The sequence below is a fragment of the Pelmatolapia mariae genome, linkage group LG17, assembly GCF_036321145.2.
Source record: "Pelmatolapia mariae isolate MD_Pm_ZW linkage group LG17, Pm_UMD_F_2, whole genome shotgun sequence".
Taxonomy (NCBI): Eukaryota; Metazoa; Chordata; class Actinopteri; order Cichliformes; family Cichlidae; genus Pelmatolapia; species Pelmatolapia mariae.
The window spans coordinates 32,211,974-32,231,196 of NC_086242.1; the positions used below are offsets into that span (position 1 = coordinate 32,211,974).

Consider the following 19,223-nt stretch of genomic DNA (forward strand, 5'->3'; position numbering starts at 1 on the left):
AAAAGGGGAACAAACAACCCAGCCTGCCAAATCAAAGGTGCGCTCAGCAACCGCAACACCAACAGCACTGCTTCCCCGCTGTACACAGTGTGAGCATTAGCCACTCCCCTTCCTCAGTCTTCTTGAGTGTTTGCCAAAATCTCTTTGAGGCTGATCCAAAGCCTCGTTTTACAGCCTCACCAAACTCCTACTATACCCAGGTTTTTGTTCAACATTTGCCAATTCAGCACTTTCCTTGGCTTGCTGGTACATGTCAGCTGCCTTCAGAGTCCCACAAGCTAAATAAGAAAAGATTCCTTGTTAGCTTGACAGCTCACTTTACCGTCATTTTTTACCATCTGGTGTGGAAACTGCTGTTGAAGATCTCCAGGACTCTGCCAGACACACTAACTACCGCTCAAACTCACTGTAGTTTTGGGTGTGCCAGGCCTCTCAGCCATCCGATCCAACTCACCACCAGGTAGTGATCAGATGACAGTTCGGCTCTCCTTGTACCCGAGTATCCAAAGAAATGGTCAGAAAATTAGCCCTTTATAATAGAAGTTTATATGTGGAAATCAGCTTTTAACAATCAACTTTGATTTATGTGCCAACCTTGTTCTTTTCTTCATGACTTGTATTCAAGCATTTGGTCAGAATAACTGTATTGTACTGCAGTTCTAAGATTAATCGTCTTGCATTGTCCATTACACACTAATTACCAAAAACGCTGGTGTCCATATATAAAAAAGAGCCTAAACAGTTTTAACAGTTTTAGTTGCTCGTTTTTTGACCTGTTAACACCCTCACTGCTTCCAAAACTAGTAAATTATGACTACTTCTACAAACATCTTCAGCAATCTGATTTTTTGCAACAAACTTGTCAGCTTGACAAGGTTTGCAAATTAGATTTTCACAATCATACTTCTAAGAAATGAGGCACAGTCTTGTGTACCCTGCCATCTTGTGTAGTTCCTTCTATTTAAAAAAAAATAACTCAAAATTAGAAAGTAGCAAACTTTGTTTTTAGGAAGTTCCCAATCATGAAATATTAGAGTTTCAACACTTATGCATGCATGGCTTTGTACCTTCCATCACACAGAGCAATATGTTTGTCTCGACTCCGAGTAGTGGTCAAAAGCGGAACACTAATCTCATTATAATACAGTCATAGAAATAATAGCCAATCAAAAATGTAATAAAAATACCTGATAAAATATATTTATTCAACTCAGTACATCTGTTTTTACTTCTGTCATTAAGATATGTTCATCTCACACTCGTGCATACAAGCACAACTTCATGAAGACAGACAAAAGCAAGTCAAACAGCAGAAACACAAAGAAATGAGATGAATGAGGAGAAAAAGAGAAGAAATAGAGCAAGAAGTAAAACATGTGGGAGAAAAAGTAAAGGAAAGAACAGAGAGTCAGTCAGAGCTAGAAGCAGTAAGAAGGAGAAAGAAAGAGAGCCTCTTGCAGAAGCCCAGGGGGTATCCTGCTATCCCAGAATGCTTTGCTCTAACCTACTTTGGTATTTCTGTTTCTGTCTTTGTCTCTGCAGCGCTCTGAGTGGGCTAGCTAACCGATACACAGCACACCAGCACAAGTTTTGTATATGTGAGCGTTCTTGGATTCCTTTTCTTTTGAAGATCATATTAATTGGAATATGTATGTGTCTGAGTGCATGTTGGGGACCTGCATGCCTGCAAGCATTTGATTACTGAAGAGCTACTATTTGTGCTCTTAGTATGAATGTAACACAGTGTTTGTTCTTCTATATGTAACTGTGTCACTGATATATATACATATGTGTGTGTGTGTGTGTGTTTGTGTGTGTGTGTGTGTATAAGTATCTGTAGGTGAATGAGTTTGTGTACTACATAAGTGTGTGTGTGCATGTGTGTGTGTATTTGAAAGCCGTGCGGGCTGAGTGGGCAGCCTGACGACCAGCTCAGCAACACTCCGTTACCATGGAAACTAATGAGGAGAGCACAGAAAAGATGATTGTGATGGAAAGAGAGTGGAGAGGAAGTTTGATCTATCTCCGATCTGTCTACCTATTGTCGCATATTAACATGAATAACTTGAGTAATTTGCGCTTGTTAGTTTTACATATTGCCATAATTGCTATAGATCTCAGTAATTAAATAGAGTTAATTAAACAGTATAACTTTGCAGCAGGAAATGTGTGGCAATCTATGCAAATGCTTGCACTTCCTAAACTCTGGCCTGAACTAAAAGAAAGGATGGTTTCCAAATTCTGTTCAGAAACATAGCAACAGGACACAGAACCCTGATCTCGACATCATGCAGTCAGTGTGGATAACACGAAGACCCGTTTGACACTGACGTGGCCACAGAACAAGAGCAGGGGGTTCAGTGGCTAGCACTTTTTCCTCACAGCAAGAGGTAACATTGCAGCTCCGTGTGTGGAGGTTGCATGTTCTCTCTGTGCTTGCAAGGCTTTCTCCGGGAGCTCCAGTTTCTCCAACCAATGAAAAAGCATGCCACATTAATATTTTGTTCTTTCAGGACTCTCTTGCAAATTTCAGGTTTAAACCTCCAGGTGAGTCTTTTCTCATGAAATGTTGAGAACACAGTTTGTTTTGCTGAAGTCTGTGTAATTGAGAAACAGGTAAGTTTCTCAGTGCCTCCCTCCTACACACAAGCACAATTGTTTTGTAACATGTTAGGACACTTGTGCTGTTTTGTATTCATTTAACCAACACACGTGTCCTCTTTACCCCAAAAAACGGATTTTACTTCATTGAGGGTAAATTCTCTTAGTGTGTTCACTCAAGGAGATGCAGGCTTACGTGTGACATCCAGCACTGGAACCAGAGCTCCACCTGCTGCATACGACGGAGCACACAAACACACACATATATTTGTATATTTCTATCACTGTGAGGACCTTGACTGGCACAATGCATTCCTGAGCCCCTTATGAGCCTCGTTATGAACTTGAATAGTCAATCAATCAATTTCCTGATTGCGACTCTAACCTATACCTGATTCTAAGCTGAACCCTAAAACTCCAACAAACCTTTAATGAAATTCCCAAAAGTGAGGGTGAGCCAAGCTGTCTCCGCTCCCAAGCTCTAAAACTCTGACTGGTCCTCAAAGAGAAGAGCCATCCAAAAGTGCACACACACAGCTGTCAGTACTCCCCCTGCTTGCTCACAAAACAGGAAGTGTGGATTCTGACAGGAGGACAGATCAGTGTAAACCCCATGGTAACAGGCAATGCACACACGCACAAAATCCTCCTCTTTTAAAATAATCAAACATTATATGCACCTCTGCAGTCAGTTGCTTGTGGCTTGTGAACATACAAATTTGCAACAATGAACTTCTCCAACCTGTTTCCAGCATCAACCGATTTGTTACTTTCCACACAGACATGCAGGTGGTCCGCTCACCTGCAGGTGGGATGTTTTTTGCCATGTGTCAACTCTATCCTGAGTGCATGCCTGCATGCACGAAACGTTTAACACTTGAGGTGATCCTTCTGGCAGAGGATGACACACCTCCCCAAAACACCAAAAAGATCTAAATGACTTTGATAATAGCGTGATAGCATGTACGGTTTCTATACATGCATCAGTCCAAGATGTGCCACAGGAACCTAAACACACTCTGTTCTGTTATATTTAAATAGCACAGAACACCACTATGGTACTAGCGAAAGAGACAGAAATGAGTGATCCAGTGATCCTAAGATGACTAAGAAATGACTAAGAAGACTAGGAAGAACCCCCATTAAACCTCTGGCAGTACCAGGGTCAGAGGGGGGCAGTTATCTGCTGGGACCAGCAGTGGGATGAGAGAGGAAAGAGAAGAGAAAACATAAAAGAGAGGCAGAGACAGATCATGAACAACAATGTGAATAAAGCGCAAACCATGCGAGGGAGAAGCAATAAAGTTTATGACGTGCAGTAGAGGAGAGTGAAAAAGAGGTGAGTGGAGGAGAAGTGCTCACTACAACATGAGCACTTCTCCTGAACAACAGTTAATTATCTGAACAATGGAAAAGCACAACATGGCCGCTCACAACGAGATGAAATAAAATGAGCGTGCATAAATTAGGTAGGTAACTTCTTTTGTTGGTGGTAGTTTTTAAAGGTAAAGGTAACAAAGTGGCAGCAAGGCTAAAAACTGCAGTCTCTTGAACAGCCACTCGAGTCTGAACATTAGCTAGATTTGCATGATAAAATGCCCAACTCCAGAGAGGAAATGAGCATGTCTACATGATTTTACAACCTGCTAACCAAAGCTTGCTGACATTAACAGATAAGTTAGCACCTGACATAAATATGGGTCCATACAACCAGCACGGTGACAATCATAAACTTAAAGGGGAGGCTTCAACAAGCCAATAAGTGACACTACAATGACAACATTCATCATTTAAATACAGTCTATAGGTTGAAATGCACGCATAAATCTTTCTTTGTAGGATCTCTGCAGTATACCTACGTAACTGGCCAAATTCCACATTCACCCATATTCATTAGCACTTGGGACAATCCTGATGATCATCCGGCCACATGGATTATTTAATACAGTTAATACTGGATAGAGCAGACAACAGATGGCATTTTCCAGTTAAGGGGCTGCCAGAGCAAGCTGGTCCCTCCTTTTTTCCCTCTTTATCTTCAACTCTGAAATATCTTGAACACTTCTGCAATGTTTGGGAGTTTTTCTTGCACACCTTTACAAGCATATATAGTCGTCCAAGCTGGCAATCCCAAATTGTTCAATTTACCTGAGCAATAACTGTGAAAAGTCCCAGATGACTCACTCTGTCAACAGCATCAAATGCACGCAAACACCAACTCAGACTATGATTCACACAAATTTCCAGCAAATGTTAGCATCGTACAGAAGCAGCACAGCAACACTTGACTAGTGACAGAACGAAAAAAAAATACGAGAGAAGACACAAGTTTGTGGCCTGTGCTGTCCCTGCTACCGCCAACAACTCTGGAGTCTGGAGAGCCTCAGTGAGAGCCCACTCTTCCCCCCGTGGAGCTCTGCGAATGTGTATGTGTCCATGGGCATCCTGTGTGTGTGGGCGGACAGTGAAGCTGAGTTGTCACGTTGGGCAGAACATATCTGCATATTCATAACTGAGCATCTACAGCATACAAACCTGCACGCAAATACCCAGGTAACGCTGAATTTACCGTTAGAGTAGAGCAAATAGTATTTAAAAAAACAACTAAAAATCCAACAAAATGATGGTCTTGAGATCAGAACAGCGGGAGGCAGGTAGGACTGTGAGAGAGAAAGATGTGGTAGAGTGAAGGAGCAAACTGAAAGACACAATGGTGCACTAGGATGAGAGCGAAAGAGAGAAAGAGAGAGATAGCGGAAGAGAATGAGTGGTAGGAGACTCTGTGTGGGTTGACTTTTTCTCTCCCGGGTGCTATGGTAACCTACAGAGCTGAGGAGAGGAGAGGAGAGGAGAGGAGAGGAGAGGAGAGGAGAGGAGAGGAGACATATTCCTCCCAAAGTGACCTTGGTTAACCCTCCGAGTTTTCTTCTTCTCAAGACAAGACTTCAGTAGACAAAACCAAATATCTCAACAACTACTAGAGGAAGTTTAGTGATCTGACCATTTTCCGGGTCAAAAGTTTGACTGTCCACTGACTTGCTCATCCATCTCAGTTGCTAAGTAGCTAATGTCAGAATGCAAAACCATGCAGTGATCATGTCAAATCATTATATTTGCTACACATTAGCTTGTCACAGGAGTGCTCCTCTTGTTCAGTCCTGCAAGAACTCTTGCGCGATACTGCTCAGTAAAGGAAAATGATCACAATGGAAGATAAAGCAAAAGCAGTTTGAAAAAACATAGTAAGGCGGTGTTTTACCATGTTTGACCCGGTTTGAATCACACTGTGTGTCTAAACCTGCAGTCGCTGTAAGTGGGTTTGTTTTTTTGTTGGCAGGTGATATTAGATGCAGAGGCACACGCATACATCATGCATCAGGTGGATTTCCACCCCTGCAGATATATTTTTAGATTGTCAGTGAAGCATTTTGATGGCACGTCTTTATCTAAAATGCTTTGGCTCTGAGTGGTTGTCTCCATTGTCTAAACAGTTCAGTGATCATAATCAGAGAGTAAAAAAAACCAGACCTGTAGCTTTGCAGTCTTCTTAGCTACATCGCATAAATGTCGCATTTCACTTAAAACAAGGAGAAATTGTTGGTGATAATTAAATGTATTTAGATGCAATACTTTTATTGTTACATACTCTACAGCTGCAAATATACACCTTTATGTTTTGCACTGTGACTTTCCTTTAGATTTTTGTCAAACTTTGGATATTGTAAAAGCATACATAGTAAAGGAAGAAGAGGCAACCTTGCTCGCACCAAATCTTATCATAGCAGTCTGGCAGAAACAGTTTCCCCCTCCTATTTCTGTAATCAACCACCAAAAAACTGTTTGTGGGCGGACTTCTGCTTTGTTTGCTGTTGTGACAGCTGAGGCCATAAACAAAGGAACTGCAAGGCTGTAAACATAACAGTTCTTTGTTCCAAATTCTCTTCGTATAATGTCTGTCCTGGAGCGCAATGCAGCAAATTAATCACAACATGGTATGGTACTATGTCAGTATGGAGCAGGGATGGGATCTGAGCCCTCTGAATAGGAGGGGGACACTGCTTTATTGTATAATTTTAAAAGGGGACAATAATAATAAACTAAATAAACAAAAAGATACATTTAGAAAACTAAAAGATACATTTAGAGCCCGGGTGATATAGCGACTGATGTCAGCTATTAGCTGATATATCAGTATCACATTTATAAAGACTGAAAACTGAAATGAAAAAGTAAAGTAGAGACCGAAGAAACACCCTTCAACCACATTAAGAGTGGTTGCTCAGTTTGTTCACCAGAGGGCACTCTCCAATGCGCCTGTTGCCAAATGGGTTTGTGACACCACAAACAACAACAAACAGCTGATCCAAGCACAGTCAGGCAAACGAGTAATCGATGACTTGGCAACAACATAACAAAACTAAATATGTAACATAAAGAAAAGATTTTTAAATCCCTAAATATCAGTATTGGTCTTAGAAAAAAAGGAATATTGCTGAAACGAGTCTAAACGTATTAGTATTGTGTGGATGTTTGGGGTTGAGGGTGGAGCCTTTCCTAAAGGTCAAGAGCTGGGGCACATCCTGAGTAGGTCTGCACCTAAAGCAAGTTCAGAATCAAATATGAAAGTATTGAGAACATGTTTTTGAAGTGTGGGAGGAAAAAAACACACAGGCACATGGAGAATCTGTGTGAACCCTGAACATTCGGTGCCAATCGCCATACACAGGGCCTCCCTCATCTCTTTGTATTTTAGCTTAATTGAATTTCAATCTGGGGCTCCTCACCTTGAACGCTCTAGGTTTCTTTTTAGTGATCCACACATGTCTGTGAACAGTTATTATCTTCACCTCTGGTCGGGGTGAGGTATTTTTTTGTAACAGGCATGGAAGTAAATATCCTCCCTGCACCTGTGAATGTTAACCAGTCCATTTTGACTGTGGATTTCCTCAAGGAGACTAGTGCAGAGATAACAGTGGCAATTGGTCTCAATATAGCAGAGGACACGCAAGAAGACATGTTCTCAAAAGAGAGTGAGAAAAAGAATCTGTGTAAGCCTAAGGGATGACTGCAGGCCAGCATGGTTTTCATACTCATGAAACTGTCACGGTTATTCTCTTATTCAATCAAAAAAATGGATCTGGGGGATTTTGTTTCTGAAATTGCAAAATAAACACGTCACAAGATTAAAAAGGCTGTCTGATTGTCTGTCGTATGATTGTGTTGAATCCTTAATCTGCGCAGTAATGACACCTGACAGATGCTGTTTATCTGAAGCTGCAGGATGATCAGAAACATCGATTATGGGCTGTTTTTTGCTGACCGCAGATTAACGCGCTTACATGTTTTTCAGCAACGGGAACTGTTGAAAGCTCATCACTTGAATGAGTCATCCTCTCCGAGGCTCCTTAAACTGTGCCAGCGTTTTCTTTCTGCTGTTTTTATAACTTGTGACAGAAAAATTAAATATCGTTTTTTTATGTTTAATATTGTGGAAACCTGACAAGCTTTGTTTCTCTCATCTGTCTCCTCCTGTGTCTCTCGCTCTCTTTCTTCCCAGTCTCCGCTCATTTCTCACTGTTTCGTAATCCAGCTGAGAATGATGCAACTATACAGTAACTGTACAGACAGACGAGCGCAAACACACACATAATCTTTCTAAACCAGACTACTTAGGAAGCAATTCATCTGCACTTAGCCTGAATTTTATGCACAGATGAAAAACCTTCTTTCTAGCACCGTTTCTCTTTTTCTGGATTGCACGTCTGTCTTCATATATGTGGGTCAGAATGCCTCACTTGTAGCCGGGCCTACTTTAAGTAGATTGGTTTGCAGAGTTTTTCTTATTACGCTGATTAGACTTGTGTACCTACACTGAATGCTTACTGATTTTTCCAGTCCTCACAAACTGAAAACAAGCACATATGCCTGCTCTAATAGATGCAGAAGCAGAGTCAGTTAAGCTAAAGCCTCTGCTCATTACTTTCAAATGAAGGAGCTGTTTTTATTTCATCTAACACCACTAAGTGATGTTTTGAAGGATTTCAAAAATAAATCTAAGTGGTTTTCCAAGTTGCAACTGTACCTTATATTCTAAGCAAAGGACTGCATGACCAACATGTGGCACAGGGCCACACAGAGTATTTCTTTTCTTATTTAATAAACTAGAAATTAATTAGCTCTAAAGAGCACGATGGGTTCTGAATTTATATGCGATTTTGGTCCTCGGATAAAAAATGAATTTTTAAAATCCAGTTTATTACTATCCATTATATCTGTGAAGGTTCTCAGTCATCCAGGTCATCATAGTCTCAGTCTTCACCTCTCATCCGACAAGCTTCTTCAGTTCTAAGAGCAACTGGTGGAGAGTCCCAGATTTAAAGCCCTATGGGAGTGTCCCCAAGAGGGTCATGGACCTCCTATTGATCCTCTAACTAATCACACGAGCCAAGATGGTCGTTCACAGTGGACATCGATGGCTTCTTTCACTACTCTTTCTAACCATCTGTGTTAGGTGGATGAACAGAGGCAGTGGTTTACAATACCAACTGTCTGCCATCTATAGTCCAGTTTTGAGATTCCTTCCCAGACGCCTTAACGCCCACTCACATCCTGGGCCATTTGACCTCAGGAAATCACATGATAGGGTGGGGCTAGGTTTCACAATGGGCTCACCCGAAACCTCGGCTGATTGTGACCCACATCCACTTTCACAACTTGTCTCGTGTGATTAGGTAGAGGAACAATAGGGGGTTCATGACCCTCTTGGGGACACTCCCATAGGGCTTAAAATCTGGCACGCTCCACCAGTTGCTCTTAAAACTTTAGAAGCTTCTTGGATGAAACGTCTTCAAGGAGACTTCAAGAAGTCCAGATGCTTTTCTTTCCAAGCTTCTTGGACTACTATCCATTATGTTTACATTTCACTCAAAAAATTTATATTTATACTTTCTTTTAAACAACAAAAAAGTAAAATCCAGGGTAGGATTACTAGATCCAATACACTTAATGACAATTGTGAGGCATCTATGTGGTACATACAGTGCATGATGCACAGAGTATGGCGGGTGTAGCATTAGGATTGGGTTATGGTCTCACACAGACTACTTTCTGTCCAGACATGGCAGCAATAAAATTAGTCACTTTGAGTAAAAAGACAGCCATCAAGGGGACAGGAGCTGGTGTTGTATCGTTTAAAAAGTGGATAACAATGTACGTTTCACTTCATGGACACATTTACTGTGGTGCATTGGGGCGCTCACGACATCAGATATTGTGCCCCAAAAGAGTTCACAGTGACAAGATTATTGTCATTCAATGAGTCAAAATTAACCACAACTGTTGTTATGTGCTTTCTTTTTTTGAAAATTAGACTCAAAGTGCGATGAGGTAGCCAGAATCTGGAACTAAACTCGTGCTATAGTAGCATACATAAAGAACAACTGCGCTATCCTTGACATATGTGGTTTATTGACACATTATATTTCAAATGTGGTCATCATCAATATACCCCGAGGTGGATCAATCAAAGAAAAGGGAAAAATATGAAATACAGTATTATAACCAAGAAATGACCGTTCCCTAATTGGTAACTCTTTTACAATACACAGAAAAATGCTGTTGTATTGCAGCACAGGCCATTCAGCATTTATTCTGCCAATCCTGTTGGAAATTACAAGCTACAAGTTATTTGACAAATCTGTGAAGGATTTCTATAAACTGCAACTTCTTTTTCAGACTCAAACATAGATAGCAGCCTAACAAAATGGGCCTTTTCCACAGCAGTCATTTTGACTTGTCGGAGTAGCATAAGCACAGATGTTACCAATCACATTAACAATACATCTGTCCTGTTTAAGTTACCCATGTAATCATAACAGTGTCACACTGACCTGAAACCAAAGCAGCTCAGTGAAATAGAATCAGCCATTATCCTGTGATGAATACGTTTCAGAGTGTCTTCTGTGAGCGAGAACGATCATGCTCTGTATCACCACAGTTGAGATGATTTAATCTACGTTTTGCTCTGAAAAAATCCATTTCAGGTTTTCACGGAATATGTTCCCATGATCCGGTTTCTCTAAGCGGTCACACGATGGGGGGTATCAGATTGTGGCTGCAGCCACGTTCATGCCAAAGGCTTGGTGCTGGCACCAGATGATCAGAAACATGCGCAATTCTAGTGCTCCCATCTCACCAAAAATAACAAACAAACAAACAAACAAAAAATATATGGAATTTAGAAGTAAAATACAGACTACAAGCCACACAACTGCTACATTCCAGGGCTCTGAGACTGAGTTAGTATCTGAATATAAACACGCAGGGATTATAACTGATGCCTTTTTCCCTTTTTCACTGTATATTCAAGCAACTGGTGGAGAAACGTCCCCCGCTATCCTTTGAGGCAAGAAAGAGACTTGTGGCTCCCACTTTAATGTCAGTTTTGGATTAAGGTAATCTCATTTATATGCATCCCTCTCCACAATGCTTAGAAACACTGGATACTACCTTTAGTACAAACCTGAAACCTCTCACCTTAAAGCTCTCACCCTTGTATATTGCATGCTTAGGCTGGATGGTCAGCTCTGACATTTCATGAACTCAGCCACTGGTGCATTCTTATTTATATTGCTATTGTTGCTTTGCTCACACCTTACTTGCATTCATTACAAAAAACTGTGAAAAGGCAGCCCAAAACGGAGACTATATGAATGTGCAAATTCCTTCAGCTTCAACCCAAGTGGCATTAAATGGGAGAAGTTAAAAGACGACTATAAAAACAGATAAAAGCCAGTAAGGAAGATTAACATCCTGGATATGTGTCCGGATGAGGTTTAGGTGCCTCTGTTTTAGGTTTCTGTTGTTTAAAAATTGCAGTTCCTTCTTTAGAGAATCTGAATCTGTCAAATTGATGTTTATCAGACAAAGGAAAAAAAGGGGTTTGCTGGCCTGCTCCTGTGCACAGTATATTGCTGCAACACCACTGGAGTGAAAACTTCATAGTGCAGTCCCTTTGGTAACATGCCTGTGTGTCCAGACCTAATAAATCTTAGTGGGAGAATATCCTACATCTCCCAGATCCCTACACCTCAGAAGAACTAGTCCACAATCTTTCCAGTCTTTCAATCTGCATCAAACCTTCCCACATTCCCTGGAAGTCTTAATTAGCAGGTTTATGAGCAACAGTACACATCTTCCCTGAGAAATACAGATAAAATCAAACACCGCACAGTTCAGTTCAGCTGTTCAAATGTGGAAAAACACCTTCAGAGAATACGGACACAGCTGAGCAGGTTACGTACAATGTAAACCTGAGATAACCAGTTATACTGCTGAAGCTTCAAACATATGCTGTCGCAGCTCTGACATTGCCATCGGACTGTGGGATGTAAAAAGTATATCCCACAATGCAGGTTGGACCACAGGGGTGTCATCATGACCAGATCGCCTTTAGAAAGTCTCTGTGACCTTGAAACCAGACAGGATAATCATCTGGATATAAATACATACAGACAGTAACAACAAGGGCCGGTTCTAGAAGGCAGGTTTGACTTCATTTAGTTGATGGGCTCAGAAAATAGTTTATCTAAAAGTTCAGTTGAGTGTGTGTGCATGGTGAAGGGAAATTTTAAAAGGAAAGGCATCATGATGCTCACATGCTATGAATCACCATGGCAATAATGAGCACAGCCTCCATTTTAACCCACTGGAGGAAAATATTAATACGTAGCGGTACACATTCATCTTTAAAACACAGCATCAGTGGTGAAGCAGCCTGAGTTAGAGAAAAGTAAGTTTGGCAGAAGAACACTAGTCCTGAAGTCCTGCTGCCTGATTTCAAATTCACGTGTAACCTCACAAGGACAAGGTGCCAATAGCAGCAAAAGATTAACGCTCTCCCATATGATATCAGCTGTATAAATAAGGGAATTAAATGGTGTGTCAGATGGCACCTTCAGGCTCGGCAGGAGGAGAGGAGGCGAAAAGGAACTTGTGGTTTGTTTAGGGAAATATGCCACAAAGCAGATAGGGCTCAGAGTGAAAACGCAGTATAACTTGTGCAGAGTTAAAAGGATGCCCGTTCCTAGAACTGAAAACTTTCCCTTACCTCGGAGCTGACAACCTGGATGCAGAAAAGACGATCTGTCAGATGAAACAGGTTGCATGTATGCCAATGTAGCAACTATGGAACAAATACTGAAGGGAAGCCGCAACATTCTGACTATAATTTTCCATCTTCTGCCTAAATCAGTTTGAGTTGACATTTAATCTTATTGGCTGCATTAATCCATCAATTCCATCTAATTTTACTTGTATAGCACCAAATCACAATACCAGTCGCCTCAAGGCACTTTATATTAGAAGGTAAAGACCCTACAATAATACAGAGAAAAGTCTTACAATCAGACGACCCACTTTGAGCAAGCACTTGGCAACGTTGGGAAGGAAAAACTCTGTTTTAACAGGAAGACACCTGCAGGAGAGCAGGCTCAGGGACGGGCAGCCATCTGGTGCGACTGGTCCGGGGTAAGTGGAGGAGGACAGGCCAAAAGCCGAAAGTGGAAGAGAGCCACTGTATCAAATCTAAATATTACAAGGTTGTAAAGAGCTGCACAAGAAACTGCCCCTCCTCTGACTTTTCACACATCCATGTTAGTATCATCCAAGCTATGTGATATGAATGCAAAGCTGGTTCAATTTTCAGACTTGTTTTCTTATAAAAAAGCTATTTCTTTAGCTCTCAACAATTGAGTTTGACATTAATTAGAGTTTTGCACCTCCTGTTGCCACTTACGCAGTGTCACCGACACACAGTCATCCTGTTATCCAACAGGCGTGCTAAAACACGGCTGCCATGCTTTTACCCGTCAGCACTGATCAGGTGATATTCTGAGGTTAGCCCTCAGGCTGCAATTGCAGGACTATGCCGATGTTACTTTACAGTTCGCTAGAAGAATTCCACAGCTGAGGGGCATCCCAGTGAATCTGTGGGTTAAGGTGAATATCTCAGTACTTGTGAATTTGTGGGCTGAAATTTGGCTCGCAGTCTCCCCTATCCCCTCGCTTTCTCTCCCTGTCATCTTTCCCTGCAGTGCTCTAAAAACAAGCAGAAAGCAAAAACGAATCCCAAAGCTTTATATCTGCGGTAGACAGAGCTGTGAAGAAGAGATGGTTCCTCCTACGCAGGCAGGCAGACAGGCAGTAGCTCTAGAGACCCAAACACCTCCAACTGTAGCTACTCTCATGCTATGGAATATCTGATTAGGCCTCAGTGATGGCAAACAGAAAGCAGCCTCTGTACGAGCTGCCGTCCCGTAGATTTATTCTTTAGATTTGTATCTGCAACAAGCATCTGAATTCAACGAGCGGACCGATATCAGACCTGCAGTCACAAAGATAACAGATTACAGTGTTGTAAGAACTATCAGGTCCAAACTGTAAAGGGTATTGTTAAAGGTTGCCTACGTCAAACCTCAAAAATCTGTTAGGCTGCAACATTAGCGAGGAGACAAGATGGAGTTTTATGAGTGGCGTGAGTCATTTCACATCAAGATGGTTGGCATAGAAAATATCGTCATTCAGGAGAAGCATCCCAGCAGGCTATCAGTATAATTCTTATTGAAGTCAAATATTTTTGATTTGTAGAGTTAACATGGGTCAGCTGAGGTCTTTCTGTGCTTTGAGCAGGTGAGAACTAGCATGTTCAACGGACATGTTGAGGAAACAGACTAAACAGGAACACTGCTATTCATCACGTACATCTGTAAGATTTGTTTAAATTGTTAAGACTTTTTTTTTGTGCTATACCACTAGATATTCTATGTTTTAGAGTGTGTATCTTTGTGATTCACATGCCAAAGCATAGAAGAACTGCTTTGTAGGCTGATTTCACCATGCAGATATCAGCATTATTATAATAAATACTTTTTTAGTATTTAAGAGGCAACAAAAACGATTGAAGGTTGGATTGTAACAAGATTCAGAGTTTTGTATGTTAAAATCATGTTTTTAAATAACATCAATTGTACCTTGCAGAAAACTCCAGATATTTAACATTTTTGGATTTAAATTGAAGGTTTTGGTTATTTTACTTCAGGAAAAAAGCCCCCCAAAAGCAGACAAGTAAGAAAATAAATAAATAAAGACTTCCTCCTGCTGAAAGTTTTCACACCTGATCCAAAACAGCATTCAAGCCTTTGAGGTGTCCTCAGGTGGTCGGGAAGAGGACTCGCAACGTTAGAGCAGCCGAGCAGAAAGCCAAGTCCCTGATGGTGCAGAGCAGAGTCCTGGGGGCAAGGGGGGAAAGCCAGCTGTCGCTTGGCCCGAGGTTCCTAATGGAGGTTTTAGGAAGTCCTGGTGGCACAGACGCCAGGCGCTGAGAGCAATGCAGACCTCGTGCATGACCCGTCTCTCTTTATGATCTTTAAATTGCATCGAGAGGATCAAACATTTGCCTGCGCACAGCAGTGAAGCGCAGCTGAAGCACAGCAAAGCTTTAAACTGAAAACAGGGTGATGCAGTCATACATATAGATAAAGAGGTATGGATAACTCAGTGTAAGTGTCCTTTGAAGATCAGCCTATCCCATTAGAAACTGCCTTTGTGTCTTTCTAGGTTACAGTAGAAAGGAAGGGAGCAGTGAGGTTTCTCTGGACTGATGGGACAGCATGGTGCTGCGCTGCTCTGATACAAGAGTATAGATGAAGTGTTATGTAATTAATACTCCTCCTCCTATGCAGATACAGTAGACAAGCCTTAAATTCCTGGCCTCAGCTGTAACTGTACTCCCGATAGAGCTCACATATACAGAATCTTTGGAATCACCCTGCCTCCTATATCCTCACCCAGACCCAGCGGCTCTTACTCAGCTAAAACATTTGCATACCTGAGACTGTAGAACGGGCTTAATGTGTGATGTAGGTTTCATACAGTAACACCAAACAGCCTTGTACAGCAACGCAGGATGCAGGAAAATCTGCCTCAAGCGCACACAATCCAAAGACCTCCCCCCTCCACTTTACCTGCTATCCCATATTTCACAGTGCTGGCAAGGACAGGTGACTGACTAAAGCCAAGACACAGAAAAGTAGCATGCGGCTTCTCTTACCAACAAATCTCCCCCTCGTTGAAGAATCCTTCCTTTCCTCTCCCTTCAGCCGGCTTCTTCCAGAGCTCCAGCTTTCATCTTTCCAGCAAAGCGAGCAGGAGGGAAAGAGTGAAGGACTTCAGATAATTAGCATTTCTCTTGCTCCTCTGTTTTCTCTCCTTCTCTCCTCTCTTCCAGATTTCTCCACAGGCTCCGGGGGGGAAGCAGGAGCATCAGTGATACACTGCCGCGCGCTCCGCTGCAGGAGGCTGGACGTCAATCACACGGGTAACCCAGGGAACTGCTGAGCCCGCCCCCTGGCCAACCCCGATTGGTCGTCAGTCAGAGAACCAGAAGTCACAAGTCCTCCTCGCAGATCTACAGATGGGTGCTGAGAGCTGTGGTGGGATCATGTACACAGCCAAAGAAAACAGTAGTGGATTGCAGTACTTGTGAACTCTCTTTCTCTCCTATCTCTCCGTCTCTCTCTCTCTCTATGACTTCAGAGCCGACTGCTTTATTTTACAGTTGCCTAGCAACCCACTGGCATGTGTGAGTATGTGGTGCAGAGCAGGAGGAGAGATGTGGGAGAGAGAAAAGGAGTTCAAGTCCTCAGCTCTCTCTCTCTCTCTGTCAGAGGTGTGGATGGGTGTTGAATATTTCAGCTTTCAGCAGCCACAGCATCCCTTCTTTGTTTTATGGAGGTTGTTGTTGTTATTGTAGCTGGGCAGACGACTGCATGTGCAGCCCTGCAAAGTACTTGATGTTTGAGGAGTCATTTTTATTCACTTTAACTCAACACCAAAACTTTTGGGGCTAAAAAAACAAAACAAAACTGCGATATATCCTAGGCTGGTGTTCATTACTTCTATGAAAAACTCAGATCTTATTAAAGGTTTGGGAATTTGAAATTGGTATAGGTGTATATGTGTTATTATGATGGCAAGTCACACATGGTAAGCTCCACACCTAACCACCAGTTGATTCACTTTAGTTTACTTTGCAGTCACTACTTTAAATATATTCTACTTATTGTCCAATATTGTTTCTTTATTAAATGTATTTCTTTTTTCATTACACCTTCCAATGTTTATATGGCGTGCACACATATTAACACTGCAAGGTCAAAGTTCTGTTTTATTTTATATTAATACATCTATCTGGGGTTACCTGGGGAAAAAAGAAGATACCCACCTTGTGTCAAAATTTAATTGATAACCCTAGCCTTGACCTTTTGACCTTACCGGAAGTACTCCGGAAGTGACTAATCGATTCCAGATGTGTGTAATATGATCCATAAGCGTGACGAATTGCATCCTGCAATAGCCGGTCGCATGACAGCCACGGGAAGCTGACGTGTAACGGTTTTTATCGGATTACGTTGTGGAAGAGAAATTGTTTAAGCCATGTTTCCGAAGTAACAAAGAGCCGACGGATGGCCTGGATTGCAGCCATTCGAAGACCAAATATAACGTTCCAGCACACTCCAGCTCACATATTAGTCTGCTCCAAGCATTTCCACAAATGTAAGTCTTCTGTTGTACTTATTATGTAATTTATCATAACATAACTGTTGATGTAGGTTACAAATAAGTCTTATATTGATTTGAATTGAGTTCGTTGCACTATGCTGCTTTGTTCACTGTGGCTTTGTGGGCTAATGTTTGTTGTGTTTTGTAGGAAAACCAGCCTACAAAATGCTGGAATGTGATCCAGACTGGGCACCCTCTATCAACCTGGGTCATACTGAGTTTAAAGCTGCTACCACAGCCAGATTTGATCGGTTAAGAGAGAGAGCGATATCAAAACGAAAAGTCCCGCATATATGTGTCCAAGTGTTGTATTGAAGCAATCAAGTGATGAATAACTGTTTTCCAGTATGTTGTTTTGCAATGTTTGTTTTTTTTTGTTGTTGCATTGTTAATTTGTTTTTCACTGAAGCAGCTAATAAAGCATAATGGAATACAATTTTGCCTCTTTCTTGTAAGATTCTATAATACAGGGAATGAAACAATAATGCCAGTTATAAATAAAGACAATAAATTGAATGAATTACGAAACAATTATTTTATTTCTATTGGATCTGAAAATGTTGTGTAATACTACAACCTGAAAAGACAAATAGATTGCGTTTGCCTGTACAGGAGGTAAAGAAAAAAAAATTAACAACAGCTGTGAAATGGAATAGTCCAAATCACCAAAGTAAACTGGACCTGGGCTTGTTGCAGGGATCTGAAGTTACTAAACATTTTGTGAGTGTATGCACTCACACTTAGGACCATATAGTTATAAATATGTGCGTGATGAAAGTTGGGCAGCACGGTAACGTCTTTAGTCCACTCTGTATGCTCGTATGGGTCTAACCCTTTCACTCCTTTGATTTTTACCTCGTACTTTTTTTGCCTTTTCGTCAAGTCTGTCTTTGTAAGACCTGCCGTGTTCTCGGTCGTTTTGTGCATAAGTGTTTTTGGGGCAAATAAAATGCAAGTAGGGATTAAAACCGCAGAATTAATGATTACCGGTGCTGGAAATGCTAGCGCTTGATGCAGTGTTTTGATTGCCACTCGTACCCACAATGCAATGAGCGGCTGCGGTGACACCCTCATGACGGTCGTTTGAAATCCTCATGACTGCGCTCACACTGCGCACGCGCAAACACATAAATGTCGGTGAAAAAGACGGAGTAGCACGGCAGTGCAGCGTGTGATCTGGACACAAGCGATGGAGGCACAACTTGTAGAACTTTGGAAAGCTCATCCGTATGGCATCAAATTGTGGTCATAAATATTTTGTACTTGTAAATCAGGATTTGTATGTGTAAAAAGAATTTGTGTGTGTGTAAAAAAGATTTGTGTGTGGACTTAGCCAAAAAATACGTGTGAAACTCTGCACGAATTTTGACCCTATTTTTCTTCCTTTCATCTGATTGGCCAATGTCATGTCAATCACAAATGTAACTATCCAATCAGAGAACAGATGGGTTTGGCTATTGGAGGGGTGCTTTATGGAGCTTCAGGTCCTTGAAGGGAATGAATGCCCTTCTACATGCCAGCCCAACGTTTTTCTTCATCACCAGGAAGGAAAACAGTGTGTGGTGGTCTGAGTTTAGTGATTTTTGTGTCACAGGTTTATGTGCTTAATACAGGGACCTCCAGAGCCTTTTCAACAGCGCTGCGGACCCCGGGAGGGGGACTGTTGTGGAAATGACACAGTCTTCACTAGTGGGGATAGTTACAAAGCTTTCTTCGTTATGATTAGCGATACATGTTTTTATTGAACATTTGAAGAACCAGCAAAAAAACCAGAAACTCTTGTAGAGGCAGGGGCGGATCTAGAAGGGTGGCATGGGGTGGCAAGTGCCACCCTAAAATGATCCCTTGCCACCCCAAGTGCCACCCCAGTTTTGCATATAACAGTGTTGTTTATTAAAATAAGATAGCATTAACAGTTTGAGCATAGTTACAGTCAACAGTGAATATAAATGCTAAAACTGAATATATTGCATAGTGTGTCCCCCCCCCCCCCACCATTAACA

General features: G+C 41.6%; 1 protein-coding gene across 1 annotated transcript in view; it reads right to left on the reverse strand.

The window, feature by feature from the left end:
- The window catches only part of lrrc7 (leucine rich repeat containing 7), a 138,643-nt gene extending 122,768 nt beyond the window's left edge, over positions 1–15,875 (reverse strand). The window contains exon 1 of the mRNA XM_063500601.1: positions 15,710–15,875. The gene's annotated coding sequence lies outside the window, so the exon portion shown is untranslated. The remainder of the gene's footprint in view (positions 1–15,709) is intronic.
- Between the last annotated feature and the right edge of the window lie 3,348 nt (positions 15,876–19,223).